Genomic DNA, 17649 nt, shown 5'->3' with positions numbered 1-17649 from the left:
TCTTCTCCCTTTAAAAATGTCTTCTTTAAAGTCTTTTTTTTTTTATGTGAATTGAATATCATACATAAAAGATAAATGGTTTATGATTATGTTCTTTCTTCTCTGAGCATGCCCAGTCTTGCTCATAAGAATTTTGTCGAAATCTGTACTGACTGCATGAAAATTGGACGCGTTTTGACGGAGGACAAAAATTTTATAGCCTGCACACCAGAATTTTTTCGGGCGAAAAGTCGGAGTTGGTTGTCGGAAGCATCATACTAACAAGCCGAAAATCAGCAGATCGGTCGTCAGACGAAAATTCCCGGCCGAATTTCGGCGCATGTGTACGAGGCTTTAGAAGCAATGAATGGCTGTCCGACAGACATGTGAGCAAGGATGCTCTCTATACTTTTGGACACCACACAAGGAGGACTCTGGAACCACTTAGATACCAATAATTTGATGGTTTATGGCATTTAGAAGGAAATATTATCTCTGTGAATGTAGCAACTATTTCTTCTCCCTTTAAAAATGTCTTCTTTAAAGTCTTTTTTTTTTTATGTGAATTGAATATCATACATAAAAGATAAATGGTTTATGATTATAATAAAAATAACATAAAATTCCTATGTTCTTGACAAAGCATTTAGGGTGAATCCATGGGAGGGTAAAAACAGTCTTGTAAATCGGCCCAAAAAAAAACGAAGCAGTTGACAGGCCTGTGGAACGGTGTCAACTCCTCCGTGCTATGGATCAAACCCCAAAATAGTGTATATTGGTAAAGCATTAATGCAAAAATGTACTGTATACAGTAAGTAACACTAACCTATTTTGAATAAACTTCAGCTGCTATATTAAAGTGAACCCTTAAAGTGGTTGTAAAGGCAGAAGACTTTTTACCTTACTGCGTTCTATGCAGTAAGGTAAAAAAAACCTTCTGCATGCAGCTCCCCCCACATCCCCATCTGAATATATACCTGAGCCCAATCTTGATCCAGCAATGTGCACAAGAGCCAAGGCTCTCTAACTCGTGATTGGCTCAGGTACAGCAGCAGGAGCCATTGCCTCCAGCTGCTGTCAATCAGAACCAATAACAAGGGAATGGGGCACAAAGAGCAGAAGTTGGGAGCGCGCACACATAAGTGCCCACATAGCAAGCAGATTGCTATTGGGGCACTCAGCAGGGGGAAGAACCAGCAGCACTGGCGGGAGACCTGAAAAGAGGAGGATCGGAGCTGCTCTGTGCAAAACAATTGTGATACAAAGGACCTCCAAACATGGCAAGGTCATGATCAAAAATCCATGTAAACGCTCCTTCAACAGGATGTGTGTATAATCCAATGGTGCATTGTCCTAAAAATTTCCACCACCATAGAATATTCAATATAGCCCAAAGTGTTCCCTCTACCGCACTTAGAAAATACACTTTCCAGAAGTGCATGCCTATCTTGTTTTAGATTAGGCAAACACAGCTTGTGTAGGCTCAAAGCAGATGGTAATTACACTTGCTCTATAGTAATGGATGTACACCTTCCACTTAGGATGAGCATATAGAAGCCAAAAAAAGCTCACATAGTGTGATATCATTCAAATAACTTAATTAAGCAAAATTAAAAATATACTCACAAAGGCTCAGAAGACCAAGCACAAAAAAAGAAAAGGAAAACTGTATATTGCTGGATCGGTAGTTTAGCAGAGAACAGTAAATCTGCCAGTGGCCGTCCGCTTGGCTCCTTACCTCTCCCAGCTTCAGCACAACAAAGACCCACTATACGGCAATCTAACTAACAGTGTCAGGCTCTGCCTTACGTGTTTCGTCATGGTTTTGTCAAGGGAATATCTGAACCTGTGAAAGCCATACTCATATACCTGGACCAATCCATGCAGGGATGGCTGAACAAATGTCAGCAATGCATATTTAAATGTAGCAAGAGGCATTAATGGAGCAGAGAGAAAAACAAAAACATCCTCAGCAAGAAGACATGAACTGAAACGTTGTAATCAAAACAAATATCTGCTTACTCTTTTGAAAGATCAGTCAGTTAACTCTTAAAGTGGTTGTAAAGGTAGAAGGTTTGTTTACGTTAATGCTCTAAATGCATTAGGCTTAAAACCTTCTGCGTGCAGCTCCCCCCCCCATACTTACTTGAGCCCAATCTCGATCCAGCACTGTGCTCAAGAGTAGCAACTCTCTCTGCTCTCCCTCTCAGACTGGGGCAGATTGACAACCGTGAGAGCCATTGGCTCCTGCTGCTGTCAATCAAATCCCGTGACAAGGGAGCTGGGGGGGGGGGGGCTGGCTGAGCTGCACTGCCTGTATTAAAAGACGCAGACAGGGCAGCTCAGGATTGAGCCTGCAGTTGTGTCACAATAGGACAAGCGGCTTCCTGTAGTGACATATTAAGAAGAGGAGGAGCCAGGAGTCCCCTGCGGGAGACCATATCTTGTTAAAGGACGTGTTTACATGGATTTTTTTGTGTGTGATTTTGTCACATTTGGAGGACATTTGTATGGTGGTGTGGAAACTTTAGGACGATACACCATGGGACTGCACACACATATATATTTTTTGAAGGAGTGTTTACATGGAATTTTAAATGTGACCTTTGGAGGCTTTTTGTATCAAAATCTTTTTTGGGAGCAATTTTATTGTTTACACATGTGCATTCTTAAATTAGCAGCATTGTAAAAATTGAGATAAATGTGGTAGGTCTAATGACCATAAAGTAAATGCCCAGCTGGACCTTTTTTATTTTTAGTTCTGGGTAGTGCAGGGGAGGGTAAATCCCCTGTCAGGTTTTTATTTACAACAGAAACATGCTTTTCTTTAGTAGAATACTCGAAGGGTAGAACCTTTGCCAGATTTGTCATTTTTGTCTGTGTCCCTGTTGAAAGTGTTTTCTCACTTCCTGTTCACTCAAACCCTTGTCAGCAGGACAGGAGGTGAAAGTAAATCTTTTTAACTGAACTCCAGATAGCAGTATAGACCTGACTCGGTTTCTAACTTATCCCCAATTCACTGAAAACTAAGAAAAAAGCTTTGGCTAGACATACATTTAAAGAATATTTCCTAGGCAAGACCATTTGCCTTAGCCTGCTCATCAACAATGTATGAAATCCTGAAGCGTCTGGTTAACGTTATTAGGAGGAGTTTACATTCTACTCTGACTGTCCTATGAGGCTGCAGAACCATTCACCCTCTTTCTGGACAGTGCTGATTGGCCCTGCGCTGATCACATGCACCCTCCCAAAGAATAAAAAACTCTCTAGCAATACACCCCCAAACTGAGCATGTGCAGAGTGACTCCAAAGGAAGGCTCTGTCTTATCAGGGGATAGTTAGGGGACAGTGTAAGAACAGGAGGATCAGAGAAGACAGGATCAAACAGCCTTTTTTACACAATGCACAGGATTAACCCCGTCCACAGTGTGTATGCCTTACTGCATATACAGACGCCTCCGAAATGCGTTGTCATAGTAACAGGCGTGGGTGTATGTCGTTGCTCTATCCTTTCATCCCCGATATCATCAGTCCTCCGGCCGGGCCATGGCGCATTATTCACGGTGGAAACTGTGCAGGCTGGTCCGGGCGTAGGCGCACTTGGCCGGCAATGCTGGAGGCTCGGCAAGAAGATCGTTGGGGTTCCATCATCGAGGGTACAGAAGCAATGATCAAGCTCCATGTTAACCGTGAAGGGGCCACGAAGAAGATGAACTTATGTACATGCCCAGAATCTTCCATAAACATGTGAGTGCATGTTTTCTACGTTTGATATCTTTTAATAAAACTGTATTACGTGAGGTCGGCTGCTCGCTTATGTCTCCTTTGCCTTTTTCGTGCTGATCACATGCACCCTCCCAAGAAAAAAAAACTCTCTAGCATTACACCCCAAACTGAGTATGTGCAGAGTGACTCCAAAGGCTCTGTCTTATCAGGAGATAGTTAGGGGACAGTGGAAGAACAGGAGGATCAGAGAAGACAGGATCAAACAGCCTTTTTTACACAATGCACAGAATTAACCCCTTCCACGGTGTATATTCCTTACTGCATATACAGACTGATTTTACTGTTGTGGGTTAAGTAACACCTCAAATACAGAGTTACGGTAAGCCGTCAGTTGTGGCCTGTAACTCTGTTTCAATCTTCTACTGCGCTTCTCTCCCCAGATGTCTCACAAATGCACCAACAGCTGCAGTAGAGAATAATGGGCAATTTTTACTAGTGATCGACTGATATTGTTATTTTAATGCCGATACCGATATTTTGGTCATTGTATATCGGTATCGGCCGATATTGGTGGATATTTTAGGACATGTAAAAAAAAATTTCATTTTTTTTCCATGTACTCTTGTGGAGGGATCTGGGGATCTAATAGACCCCAAACCCCTCCTCGGCACTGAAAAACATTAAAAACGCCAAGTTTAGCTGTTTTGAATGCTGTCAGTTTTTTGAATGTGGTGCCGAGTTCCCCGGAAGTGATGTCATGACATCACTTCCGGGTTTTTTACATGGGGACCCGATCAGAGCCGAATGTGGCTTTGATCGGGTCTTCTGTTCGGCGGCCGTGCAGGTAGGATGCCCGGGTCTCCCCCGGTAGGATGGGAGACCCAGGCGAGCCGAGAAAGGTGGCGGGAGGGGGGATATGTCCCCTCCCGCTCCTTGTAATGACAGCCGAGCGGCTTCTCAGCCACATCGGTTGTCATTACAAGACAGCCAACCGTTGGCAATGGACGCCGGTACCGGGGTGATGCCTCTAGCTGCAGGCATCACTCCGGTACAACACTTTCCTGAAATATCAGCAATATCTGTAACCACAGGGGCCGATAACGATATATATCAGGGAGAGTGCATATCGGCTTTGCCGATTATCGGTCGATCCCTAATTTTTACAGCCTCTCTGGAAGCACTTTGCTGTCAGCTCACCAGTGCAAAGAACAAAGATAACCTGTGAGGTGCAGCACTACCTTTTATAAGGATATCTGATTTGACCTTTTATTAGTTTTAGTCCCGGTTCACACATATGCGATGCGGGAACCCTGCGAATCCACTGCAGGTCCCTGCATTGCATTCAACTCGCAGGCAGTTCACACTGCCATATGCGACTCGCTGGGGGTGTCAATACCAAGTTAACGACATCCCAGATCAGTTTGCATATGGCAGTGCGAACTGTCAGTTTGGACATGAATCGGATCGCATAGGTGTGAACACCCATGCGATCCGATTCTGTGGTCCTGTGCGAATTTTGTCCAAATCTGATGCAAATTCAGCCTTACATTCTGTATAGCTGAATTTGCATCGCACAGACATTGCATGTGATTTGCAGAACAGTGCGCTGCGAATCACATGCGATGTCTGTCATCTCACATATGTGAACTGGTGCTTAGAGTATTCAAAAAGACCAATAATGATTGGTTGCTGTGAATAATGTGCTTTACACATTGTCCTTGCCTAATTAAATAAACCAACACTTCGAGTGCCTGCTATATTTTGATGGCTACACTTTTTCAGTGGAAAATATTCTTTTACAGGCAGGTACAACATTTTTGTATTTGTGCAGCCATTATCAACACTTGTATAATGAAAGCAATGGAAAAGTGACCATTAAGAGCTGAGATTTAAAAATAAATTAATGATTAACAAACCTGCGGAAGTACATTTTGTTTGTACATTTCAATTGTGCAATCATTTTCTACATAATGATGTAAATAAAGACCTGTGTAGTGACCCATGTAACATTATTTTCCTACACCATGCAATCACATATGGCCACAGTGAAGTTAAAAGTTAGCTATATGGTTTCCATTTCTTTTATAATAGGCAACTTCCACATTATGTTATGCTTAGCTCTTCCGCCACAAATAAGTATAGCAAATGCCGTAAAAAAACATAATTAGAAAATCCTACTACATTTCTGTAGATTTATTTTCAGTAAAACATTTTATTTTAGCACTAGACATTATTTTTTATAAAGGCCCCATGTTTGCCTATTCTTCATTAGCCACCTACAGAGACAGTGATGTATTCCATATTAGTTTAAAAAAATACAATAAAAATAAAGGAAAATATCATAGGTCTTAACATGTAACAGCGGATTATAGTGCCGATACTTTTACTTTTAGATTAGCTAGTATGTTGCCATTTGATATTTGAAAAAAAACACAATATGGTAACTGGCATTTAAAGAGGTTGTAAACCCCCCCAAAATTTTTTTTTCTTTTTGCAAGCTGCAAGAGAAACGCATAATAAACTAGTATGCATCACATACTAGCTCATCATGAAATACTTACCTTAGAACGAGCCCCCACCGTGCCGTCCGCTCACCTGTATGACGGGCGACATGTCTAGTCGCCTGTCTTCCGGGATCGCGGCATCTGGCCATCTGATTGGCCGGAGCCGCGGTGACGTCACTCCCGCGCACGCGCGCGGGAGCCGACGGTCACGGCACGGAGCTCTGAAGGAACGGCACGAGCGGCCGTTCCTTCAGAGCGCATGCGCCAGTGACGTCACTGGCTGCATGTAAGGTAAATATCTCCTAAACGGTGCATGTTTAGGAGATATTTACAGTGCCTATAGGTAAGCCTTATCATAGGCTTACCTATAGGTACAAGTTACAGAGGTGGGTTTACTTCCTCTTTAATATGATTTGGCAAGGAGCTAAAAAAAACTATGATCTTTACAAAAAAGCAAAGCTTACAGTAGATATAAACACTGAATATTGCAACAAGCAGGACCGCCATTAGAAATCATGGGGCCCCAGACAGCCTATCTGGCAGAAAGAGAATTATGAGACGGTCCATGGGTGTGACAAAATTGTGTTAACATTATAAGGGCCTTAAAACGTAAGCCTATGTATAGTAGGCTTAAATGCAGGTGTCAGGTGCATGTAATGTGCAGAGTGCAGGCCTCATGAGTGGGTAACACACGGGGTGCAAGGGTCAGGAATATGTAGCAGAAAAAAGTGCAGGGGTCAGGAATGCATAAAGCACAACATACACAGTCATCTATTGGTCTTTAAAGGGTCAGTGCTTTTAGACAGATAATTTCCCTTTAAGTCCTCCTTCTCAAGGGTGGTCAGGGGATGGTAAAAAAGGCAGCTCGGACCTTAAGTCCAAAATACAGCTGGTGGAGGCTGTCCTCATGGCAGGGTTTGCGATGGTTTGTGTCACGTCTATGCCAAATTACACCATTCAGGTTAGTGAGGCCACACCACAACCATGAGCCAAATACATGGCTGGTGGTTGTGGCTCATATAAACTACCAATTGACAAAAAAAACATTTTTCAGGAGGTTTGAGGACCATCTTTTGAGCACCTCACAGCAACTGCTTAGATACACTTTCAAAAGCGATCCGCCATGGCTCGCTTTTCAGAAATTTTTCTAGTGTGAACCTTCTTAATAACACTCATAGTATATCCAACCATATTGCTGTCCTTTTAACATGGTGACAGTAAGCTGACACCTATGCTGCACAGTTGGCAGGCTACATTTATCCTGTTAAAGGAGGCATTACAACGAGTGCTATTAAAGGAGGCAAAATCATTGATAGCGAGCATGGGCTGCACAGTAACAGGCACTGGGACAAAAACTCACCTCGATCATTGCAGTTGGCTCAGGAGCTCCATTCAAAGCTGCTCCATCCCCTGCCTGCACCAAGACAGGAGGACTGTGGGATGAAGATTTATTGAATGTGATGAACTGGTCTCCCTGTGCACCCATTGGCTGAGGAGGCAGCAGGAGGTGATGCAGCTTGCAGGCTATAGGCTGCACCACCTCCTGCTGTCTTCTCAGCCAATAGGTATCTCAAGTTTCCTCATTAGTCTCGGCCTGCTAGTGTATTATGTGTAGGAGGGTGTGTGCTACTACACGGGATGATCCTCTAATAAAAGGGATAGCATGAAAAAAGGAAACAATCAGCTGATTAGGAAGGTTTTAGAGAAAAAATGGCAGAGAGAGAAGCATTAAAATTCCAAAAGACTGAGAAAACTGATAGTGAACTAATAAAATGTAAGGAATGTAATAAAGCAAACAAGAAACAAAGTCAGCAAATATCAATACTAAAAAACAAATTGCTAATGTAATTTACCTTTTTGTGACCAGTGGTCATTGATGCCTTAGATGTCCGAGCCAAATTTAGCAGTGTCAGCATAGCTACATAAATACATAGCATATATTAAAAATAAAAGTGTAAATCAAGGAACACCAACTGCGCACACTCCGTGTAATGGATGAAACTGAGCAATCAAATGATAAGTGAGTGAATCACTGTGCAATAAGTGAAAAATCTCAATATATCAATAAATAAAATATAAATACATAAATCAATAAATGTGCAATGAATGTGACCCCCCCTATGACAAAGTCGGAAGTGACAAAACGCGTCAAGACGTGGCTACACGGCAGATCAGAACAGGAGATCGGGTGAGCGACGGCGAGGCTCGCAAGTCTGACGTACTGCCATGGAGGTGAGGAGGACCGGGCGCCGCACCCTATTATTTTCAAGTGCTTGTTTTTGTGCAGCATGTGAGTGCAACCGGGGATTTGTACTTTTAGTTTCCAATAAAAAAATGTTTAAAATGTTATTGCGCTAGTGGGGCTGTTTTTTCTCTTGCATGTGAATGGGAAAGGAGAAGCTGACCAAGCAGATTGTATTGGAAATGGAGCTTTATGCATGTACAGCGCTGTTTGCCCTAACCATGCTGATGGTGGGCCATACTGTGGGGTGAGTTATTTGGCTGAAGGGGAGTGATTCACAGAGGTGGTGGAACCCTTGGTGACCCTCTACACAGCACGGGACTCATTAGCACCTGATCACCGATATTCTTTTTGGATTCACCATTCATCATTATTTTTGAAGCGCAAGTCATTGAGTGTGGACTATTTATTTATTCATTCATTTATTATATGCATGCATATTTATGTGACTAGATGATATAGTCTTATTAATTGTGATCACATTCATTGCACATTTATTGATTTATGTATTTATAATCTATTTATTGATATATTGAGATTTTTCACTTATTGCACAGTGATTTACTCACTTATCAGTTGATTGCTCAGTTTCATCCATTACACGGAGTGTGCACAGTCGGTGTTCCTTGATTTACACTTTCATTTTTATTTTGCATATTTATACAACTGCAGCAAGTTTTAGTGAATTTTTTCACTGGTTAAAATTTTCACTGGTTTAATTTTTCACATTGTAATGAGCGCAAGAGTTTTTCATTAACATAGTATATATTTATTAAGCAGAAGGTTTTAAAGGCATTCTCTGCATTAAGGTAAAAAAAACATCTGTATGCAGCCCCCCCCCCCCAGCCCCCTCCTTATATTTACCTGAGCCCGATCTCGATCCAGTGCTTTGCCCAAAAGTAGAATTTCTCTCTCTCTCCTCACTAGACAAAGAGGCAGCAGTGGGAGCCATTGGCTCCTGCTACTGTCAATCATAACCTGAAGAGAGAGTGGGAGGCGGGGTTGATCTGTGCTCTGTGTGTCAATAGGCACACATAGTCGGCTCGGGATTGAACCCTCACAAGTTACTCCACAGCAAACAGCTTCCTATAGAGGCACTTGGCAAGGGGGAGGAGCCAGGAGCATGGACAGGGGACCCTAGAAAAGAAGGTTTGGGGCTGTTCTGTGCAAAACCATTGCACAGAGCAGGTAATTACAACATGTTTGTTAATTTTCAGGTTTACACTCACTTTAACTTAAAAATGGCTGTATAACTAATTTTCTTACCTAATTAAATTGTATACATTTTTTAAGGATATGTTATTTTATTAAAAATATAATATATATATATAATGAAATATGTTTATTTTTACATATTTTTGAAATAATTTATTATTAATATTGGTATTTCTACTAATGCAAATGTTTCTGACAGTTACACTATTACAGTATATAGACGGCACCACAGGTGAAGACTGGAGCTTGCAGATGGCAGTGTTTGTCTGCAGGCTGAATGGTTTGCTTTTGATTGTGTGCGAGAGAGAGTTGACATGGTGATCACATGATTAGGAACTTCTCTGATTGTTTCACAATCATCAGTGGCACCCCCGGCCCGGGGTGTGGGTGACACCTGGCATCAAGAGGTAATAACTGCATGAATGGTCTCTCAAAAAGGAGGGAGTTTATTGAATTATCCTTGACATGAGACATCATGCTGAGGAATGTTAATAAATGGATTGTGAGTAGCAAAACTTTAAATCAAACCTACAAAATGGTACATGTATATTCATTCTAAAAAGTAGCAGTCTGAAAATATAGGACCTCTAAAAGAACACTTAAGAAATATATTTGTAAAGAAAAGAGCAAAATCCAAACCCCAAAAAACATATTTTATATGTATTTAATGGTTACAATGATCCCTAGTAAAGTAAAACAATAGGCAACACTTTTTTTTTTTTCTTTTTTTAAAGTAAAGGGGGGTTCTAATCCCTGTTGGTTCATTTTTAGCCACCTGTGCAGTGCATTTTGGAGATCCACCTTCATTTTCTTTCCCAAAGCCAAAATAGGAAGTTAGTGGAAATCCCTGCAAATCAAGGCAATCCCTTGGAGCTTCCTGGCCACCGGAACTAGTGTTTTCTTTTACTTTAATTTTTAATGCTAATGTTAACCAGGACAAAGAGAGGATCAATCTCCCCAATGGGGGTACATACAGCAATAGAAACCTGGCAGGTGTTTTAATCCCTCCCCACTCTGTCCAATACTCAAAATGATACAAGCCTTACACAGCAAAAGGTGTGCTTATGCATAATTATATTTAAAATAGACAAGTCACTTGGCCCAGATGCTTTTCATCCACATGGGTCTAAAGAATCAGGAAGAGTTATTGATAAACATCTACTGTATATCTAATTTTGTTGCATTGTCTTTCAACTTGGACAGGTCCATAAGACAGCAGATGACCTATCATTGTTTGAAAGGGTTATAGGCTAGAACTGGTTAATTATTTAATATTATTTATATTAATTTTATTATTATTATTATACAGGGTGTATATAGTGCCAACAGTTTCCATAGCGCTTTACAATCTAAAGGGAGACAGTACAGTTTCAATACAATAAAATAAAAGAGGATTAATAGGGCCCTGCTCATAAAAGCTTATAATCAAATAGGGTAATAATGATAGATCAGTAAGCTTGACCTCTATTGTATAGAAAGTAATTGAAAGTAAAACATAAGGGAAGACATTTAACAATATTGTGAAAGGGGCCCTATTTGTCAATGAAGGGTGGCAGGTAAGAGGAACCAAACAAATCTGATCCAAAAATAGGCAGAAGATCATGGTGGGAGGCAAAAAGAAGAAAGGTCTAAACCATAACTAAAATCAATCCAAAGCTGAGTAACCAGACAAAGTATAAACACCTTCTGATCAGGCACTGACTGAGTGTTCAGAAGTCTGTTTTAGTTCTCTCAATTGTGGCTTGGTGTGCAGGTGAAGCATAACCATGCTACAGTGCTTAGTATTTAAATGAAAGTTGTAGAGGCTGCAGGCTAATTGTTACAATCATACAGTTTCAGACAATTTATTAACAGGCACTTGCAGAAAGCTAGTGGTTTACCAAAAGGATAAGAGCAGGGGTCAGTTATTGATAAAAATATATATGTCAAGGTACATTTTTTTAATTCTACATGGGATGAGGAAGGATTGGAACCCCTTTGGTTTTACTGTTTTACTACTATCTTGGGCAATGATTTTGCCAGACAGGAGAGGTAGTGAAAACTCAACAACAGCAGAAACAAAAAGGAATGGCAACTTATAGGATAGATTGGCCTGCTTGAACTAGGGGATTGACTAAGGGATCCCTGGTTCTGGCTATGAACCTGTAAACCCATGATTTGCAACAGGATTCCATCAGATCCTTGTCTGGGTTACATCAACTAGTGACTATGGGATTGTAGGCCACACCCTCGCCCAATTATGCTATAACTTAAACTAGTGAAATAAACCAAACAGATCCACAGTATTTGGCAAAGAAATAGCCGCGGCACACTTTATTGGTTTCAATATAAGTAAAGCAAACATTTAAAATGATCAAATAATAATACTTAAAACCAAAACTCACTTAATCAAACCATAATTGTAATTGCTCAGTTTTTTAGAACTCGAGCAAACCGTAATCACAAGATTTTACCAACAAAAATACACGTCCCCCCTAGAATACTAGGGTGACCCAACCACACAAAGGTGCACGCGACAAAGGGAGGGGGGGGGGCGGGGAACTTTCCTTCTTGCTCTTCAGGTGCAAAAGGAGGAACTCCAGACTGCCACTTGCTTTTATCACCTTGCACCTGCAATCCAGATCCTTCCATGTTACCTCATTGGTTGATACCTGCCCCAGCACCAGAGGGAAAATTAACCCAGTAATAGCCCACCTATACAAAAACTGCCACTAAGCCTAAGGCTATACTATATTAAAATTAAACTGAGGGTGGCCACAATCCCTTGCAAGTGGGCACTTAAATGCACCACCCTCACCCAATTATGCTATAACTTAAACTAGTGAAATAAACCAAACAGATCCACAGTATTTGGCAAAGAAATGGCCGCGGCACACTTTATTGGTTTCAATATAAGTAAAGCAAACATTTAAAATGATCATAATCATAATACTTAAAACCAAAACTCACTTAATGAAACCATAATTGTAATTGCTCAGTTTTTTAGAACTCGAGCAAACCGTAATCACAAGATTTAACCAACAAAAATACACGTCTCCACCAGCCGGGCTTGAGCATCAAGAACGGCCCAGCCCCACCACCGCGGCCTGTTCAATACCATACTGCAGACCTAGGTTGAATATATCGAGACCCACATCAGAAAGGTGAACACCGTCCTGCCGATACAGCCCTTGTATTCCGCCTTCCAGATCTACGTGTCGATATGATAAGCTGCCGATTAAGGCATATATTTTTCCATGGCCCTATTTATTCTTTTCCTCATTTTTTCCTAACTCTCCTCTGGGATGAGGACAGCCAAGGAAGGCGAGGGACCATTTCTTAAAACACAATTACCGTCTCAGGAGAAGAAAGAAAGAAAAAATGCAAATTACGTTTGATCATGAATAACAATTCCAACGTCTTTACATTCCCCAAATCATTTCCACCCGCATGTACCAGTAAAATGGATGGAGGGGGCCATGACTGATACAATCTAGTTAAATGAAAATAAAGCTGATGCCAATGGAGGCCCCTAATGCCTTTCCAAAATAATTTAAAGGACTCCTGAGGAAGAGACAAGTTTGTAGAATAATTACGCTGAGCTGCTCTTTTCCTTGACCGAAAATGAAGGACTGGCCCAGAATCCACACTGTGCGCTGGACACCTGAAGGAATTAAACAAACATGTTAGGTCTCACATATGATTTAAAACAGTTGGATTTCCACCTCCCCATATCTTTAATTGCAGCCTCCAAACTACCCCTCCTAGCTGCCTCTGAGGCTGCCCCTATACGAAAAGAATGGGAGGAAAACCTAAATTTTTTTTAAACCCAACCACTCTAAGCACTTACGAAACACAAAATCAAACTGATACTTCATAAGAGGGGAAATATCAAGATGGATCAAAAATTGCAAACCCCCTTGAGGCCTTATACCCAAAAACTGCTGGACCATCGCCCAAGGGCATACCCTCCCAGCAGCCTGAGCCTTCAGGGTAATTCCCGCCCCCCTACCCAGGGTGTCCGTTTTTGAACGGCTAACCCAAATATGAACTCCATCCCTACCTAACACTACATTTTGATACAAAATGCCACCACCAGCCCTTTTTGATAAAGGTACAAGCTCTGAAATGTGTAAGCCCCCGAAGAAGGCCAGCGCAAAGGCTGTCCTAAACAGCATGGATTCGTAACCCGAGCTACACACTTCAAAAGTTACAGCACATATATCTACTAGCAACTCAATGGAAATAGGTCTCCTGTCATCAGTCACGAAAACGGCCTTCCTGTAACCCTTCAATGCCTGTTGTACAGCAAAAAAGCTTGTACATGGCCGAAAACCCCTCAAGCGGCAATAGAATGAAATGCCCGCTAGCATCTTCCTTAAGTGACTATAAGACACCTGCTGCCGCATCCGGGAGGCCAAAAAATCCAGCACCATCCCTTCGGATGGACGGCCGTCAACAAAACCTCTCGCTTCCGTAAATAACCAGTCTCTCCAGGGAGCAGAATAGCTCGCCCAAGTTTTAGGAGCCACCAAACCTTCAATCACCTTTGCCACTACATACCGACAATCTTCCGCAAATGGCCCGGACATTCGACACCTTCCTCGACGGCTTCCGGCAATAGGTCTCGAAAACGGTCCATCTGAAACCGAGATAATGCGTCGGCTAAAATATTCAACACTCCCGGGGTATACTTTGCCTTCAGCCAGATGTTACACTTCAAACACAAAAATACAATCCGCCTAAGCACTTTGATGACAAAAATAGACTTGGAAGACAAACAATTCACCGCGAAAAGGACTCCCTTATTGTCCGTCTCAACCAAAATACGCCTATTCGCGAATAACACACCCCATAGCTCCAAAGCCAAAAGAATTGGAAAAAGCTCCAGCAAAACCACATTCTTCGTTAGTTTGTTGCATTTCCAAGACTCCGGCCATTCACCACAGCACCAATGCATCTTTCAAATTGCTGCAAAACCTTTTGAGCCTGCTGCATCCGTAAATAAACGAAAGTCCGGTGCAAAAACAAAATCCACCTGGAAAAAAGATTGGCCATTATAAGTGTCTAAACGAAAAATTGGCCCACACCAACAAGTCCTCCTTCAACGAGCTAGTCAGCCTAATGTGTGAGTACAGCGACTTCAAACCTGAAGTCCACAAATAAAGACGGCGTGAGAGAATGCGCCCCATGGGCATAATCCTACACGCAAAAGCCAGCATGCCCATCAATGACTGCATGTTCTTTGACAACACCTTCCTTCTGACCATGAATATCTGAATCAAAGCTTTCAATCTAACTAACTTATCTACAGGCAACCAAAACTCTAAACGGACGGTATAAATGTGAATACCCAGGAAAACAATATCCATGGTCGGCAAACACGTTTTCTCCTCAGCCATCGGAACTCCAAACTCGTCTGCAACATCCCTAAAGGATTGCAATAGACCCAAACACCCATCCGAACCTGGAGGCCCGACAAATAAAAAGTCATCCAGGTAATGCACCACTCCGTTACTACCCAACTTGCTACACACTACCACGTGTAAAAGAAAAATTGGAAAACGCCTCAAAATATGAACAAGACAATGCACACCCCATGGGGAGACATCTATCAAAATAAATAAATAAATAAACCTTCCAACTGAAAACCTAACGAATTGAAAGCCTCTGGTGCTATAGGCAGAAACCTAAAAGCCGACTTTATATCTGCCTTGGCTAACAAAGCCCCAGGCCCAAAAACTCTAATCCTAGCGATTGCCTCCTCAAAAGTCGCATACGAGACCGAGCACAACTCCTCAGCAATGTCATCATTTAACGAATCGCCTTTAGGATAGGATAAATGGTGAATAACCCTATACTCATTAGGCTCCTTTTTTGGCACTACTCCCAAAGGCAATATGCGAAAATTGGCAATAGGCGGGGTTTCAAAAAGACCCGCAATCCTACCTTGCTCAATTTCTTTGAAAATGTTATTCCGCGCCACCTGCGGAAAATTCTCTACCGATTTCAAATTTTTAACCCCTACACAGCCATTTATTCCAGCCTCACAGGTGTGTAGGCTTTTCGGAAAATATCCTTTTGCGGGAGAACTACTACCGCCGCATTCTTCTTAAAGCACTTAGCCAACGGGTGCGGTCCCGCAAAAAATAAACACTCGTGCTTGTACTTACAAGATGCGTTCCACCTACATTGGCTTTCATTGAAAGCAAAACAAAACCCTTTGCGGTAGGCCATGTTAGAAGTGCTAACCTGTAACTTTTTAGGGGGTACCTGTTTCTGGGGGGCAATTAAATTCAGCCAAAGGCCGACATCCTTCATTCCCCATTTCAAGGACGGGTGTACTGACAACTTCTGTCTGAAGGATTCATCATAAAAATACCAGCCTAGCCCCCCCAAAGCTCTTGTAAGCTTCCAATATATGGTCCAAATGTTGGAACAACCCCCCGCACCTCTCATGAATTCCCTGTGCGTTGGCAAAAGCGACAAAAAATCCACAAAATCGCCCCTCCAAATTTTTTCCTTGAGCGACAGGTTCAGTTGGTAACCCAGAGGCGACATCTCACAGGGCATGACATCTTTCATGCACGCCTCTGGCACGCTAAAACCAGCCTGAGTCAATGGGGTCAAAGAGAAAACATTACTGTTTGACACTTGTTCTGAGTTAAATTGAAAATGTTCTTTAGAGGAGACATGAGAAGACACAGCAGGAGAAAAAAACAGGAGCACTATGAGATTGCTGTGCTGTTAAATCTTTTGCAGCCACAGCAATACCAGGAGCCAGAGAGTTAAAAAGTGAAGATAAGGAATCAATCAACACAGACAGATTTTTTTAGTAGACAAGACTCACCAGCTGCTGGAGGTGAAACAGCTTTTTGTCCAGCCATCTCCTCCAGCAGCACACCAGCATCAGCTGTCCCTTGTGTCCGGTGGGTAAGCAGTGATGCCTCCTGCAAAGGGTTAACAGGCAGTGCAGCAACCTGTATAGGAGAAAGGAGACACCCTCTCCCAGTCCTGGGACCCGCCTGCAGAGTGTCAGCCTTATTTCTTCCTCTCCCTCCTGGAGACTGCGAGGCAGCTCTCATCTTCTTCTTGGGGCGGTGCATGCGTGCCCCCAACTTCCCAGCATCTTGCACTCTGTCTGGCCGTTCTGCCTCTTGCTCGCCATCTTCCACATAACGCTGCCTTCTCTCCTGTGCCCGACTCCTCAGTGACCGGGGCTCAGTTCTTCTGCTTCCATCCTACGCATGGCCTGTACTGGCTCTTGGGGGGGAGGGGGGTCCGCCACACCGACATGATCCTGGCCACCTGCGAATCCTGCTGTCCTGTGCTGGTAAACTGCAAGCTTAAACTGCAGCCAGTCCTCGCCGCCCGCTCCTTCTGCCTTTTCAATGAGCTGCTTCAGCAAAGCTTCCATGCTGACCAGGTAACTCTGCAGAGAACTTTCCTTCTTGCTCTTTAGGTGCAAAAGGAGTAACTCCAGACTGCCACTTGCTTTTATCACCTTGCACCTGCAATCCAGATCCTTCCATGTTACCTCATTGGTTGATACCTGCCCCAGCACCAGAGGGGAAATTAACCCAGTAATAGCCCACCTGTACAAAAACTGCCACTAAGCCTAAGGATATACTATATTAAAATTAAACTGAGGGTGGCCACAATCCCATGCAAGTGGCACTTAAATGCACCCCCTTTCTTATTCTGACAAAACACACACTGCTGTAGAGTCCAGAAAGTGTAGTGGTGTAGTGCTTCATTAAAATGATTTAAGCCACCATGGTAAAGACAGCTTGGTTTGGAACTTTGTCATATGTCTCTATTCAGAGATAATGGCCCCATCTGATTAGAATTATCAGATAAGCATTCAATACCTGTGATATTGAGGACTGCCAGGATAAAGGCCAGGTTAAAGGTCAGAACCTTTTTAAATATCCTGGGAGTTGTGAAAATCCAAAAAGGTAATGGCACAAGCTGGAAATAAAGCATCAATGTCCATCAACTCAA

The sequence above is a fragment of the Pelophylax lessonae genome (genome assembly GCF_965119305.1).
Source record: "Pelophylax lessonae genome assembly, chromosome: 8".
Classification (NCBI taxonomy): domain Eukaryota; kingdom Metazoa; phylum Chordata; class Amphibia; order Anura; family Ranidae; genus Pelophylax; species Pelophylax lessonae.
Note: the sequence above shows the minus strand (reverse complement) of the source record.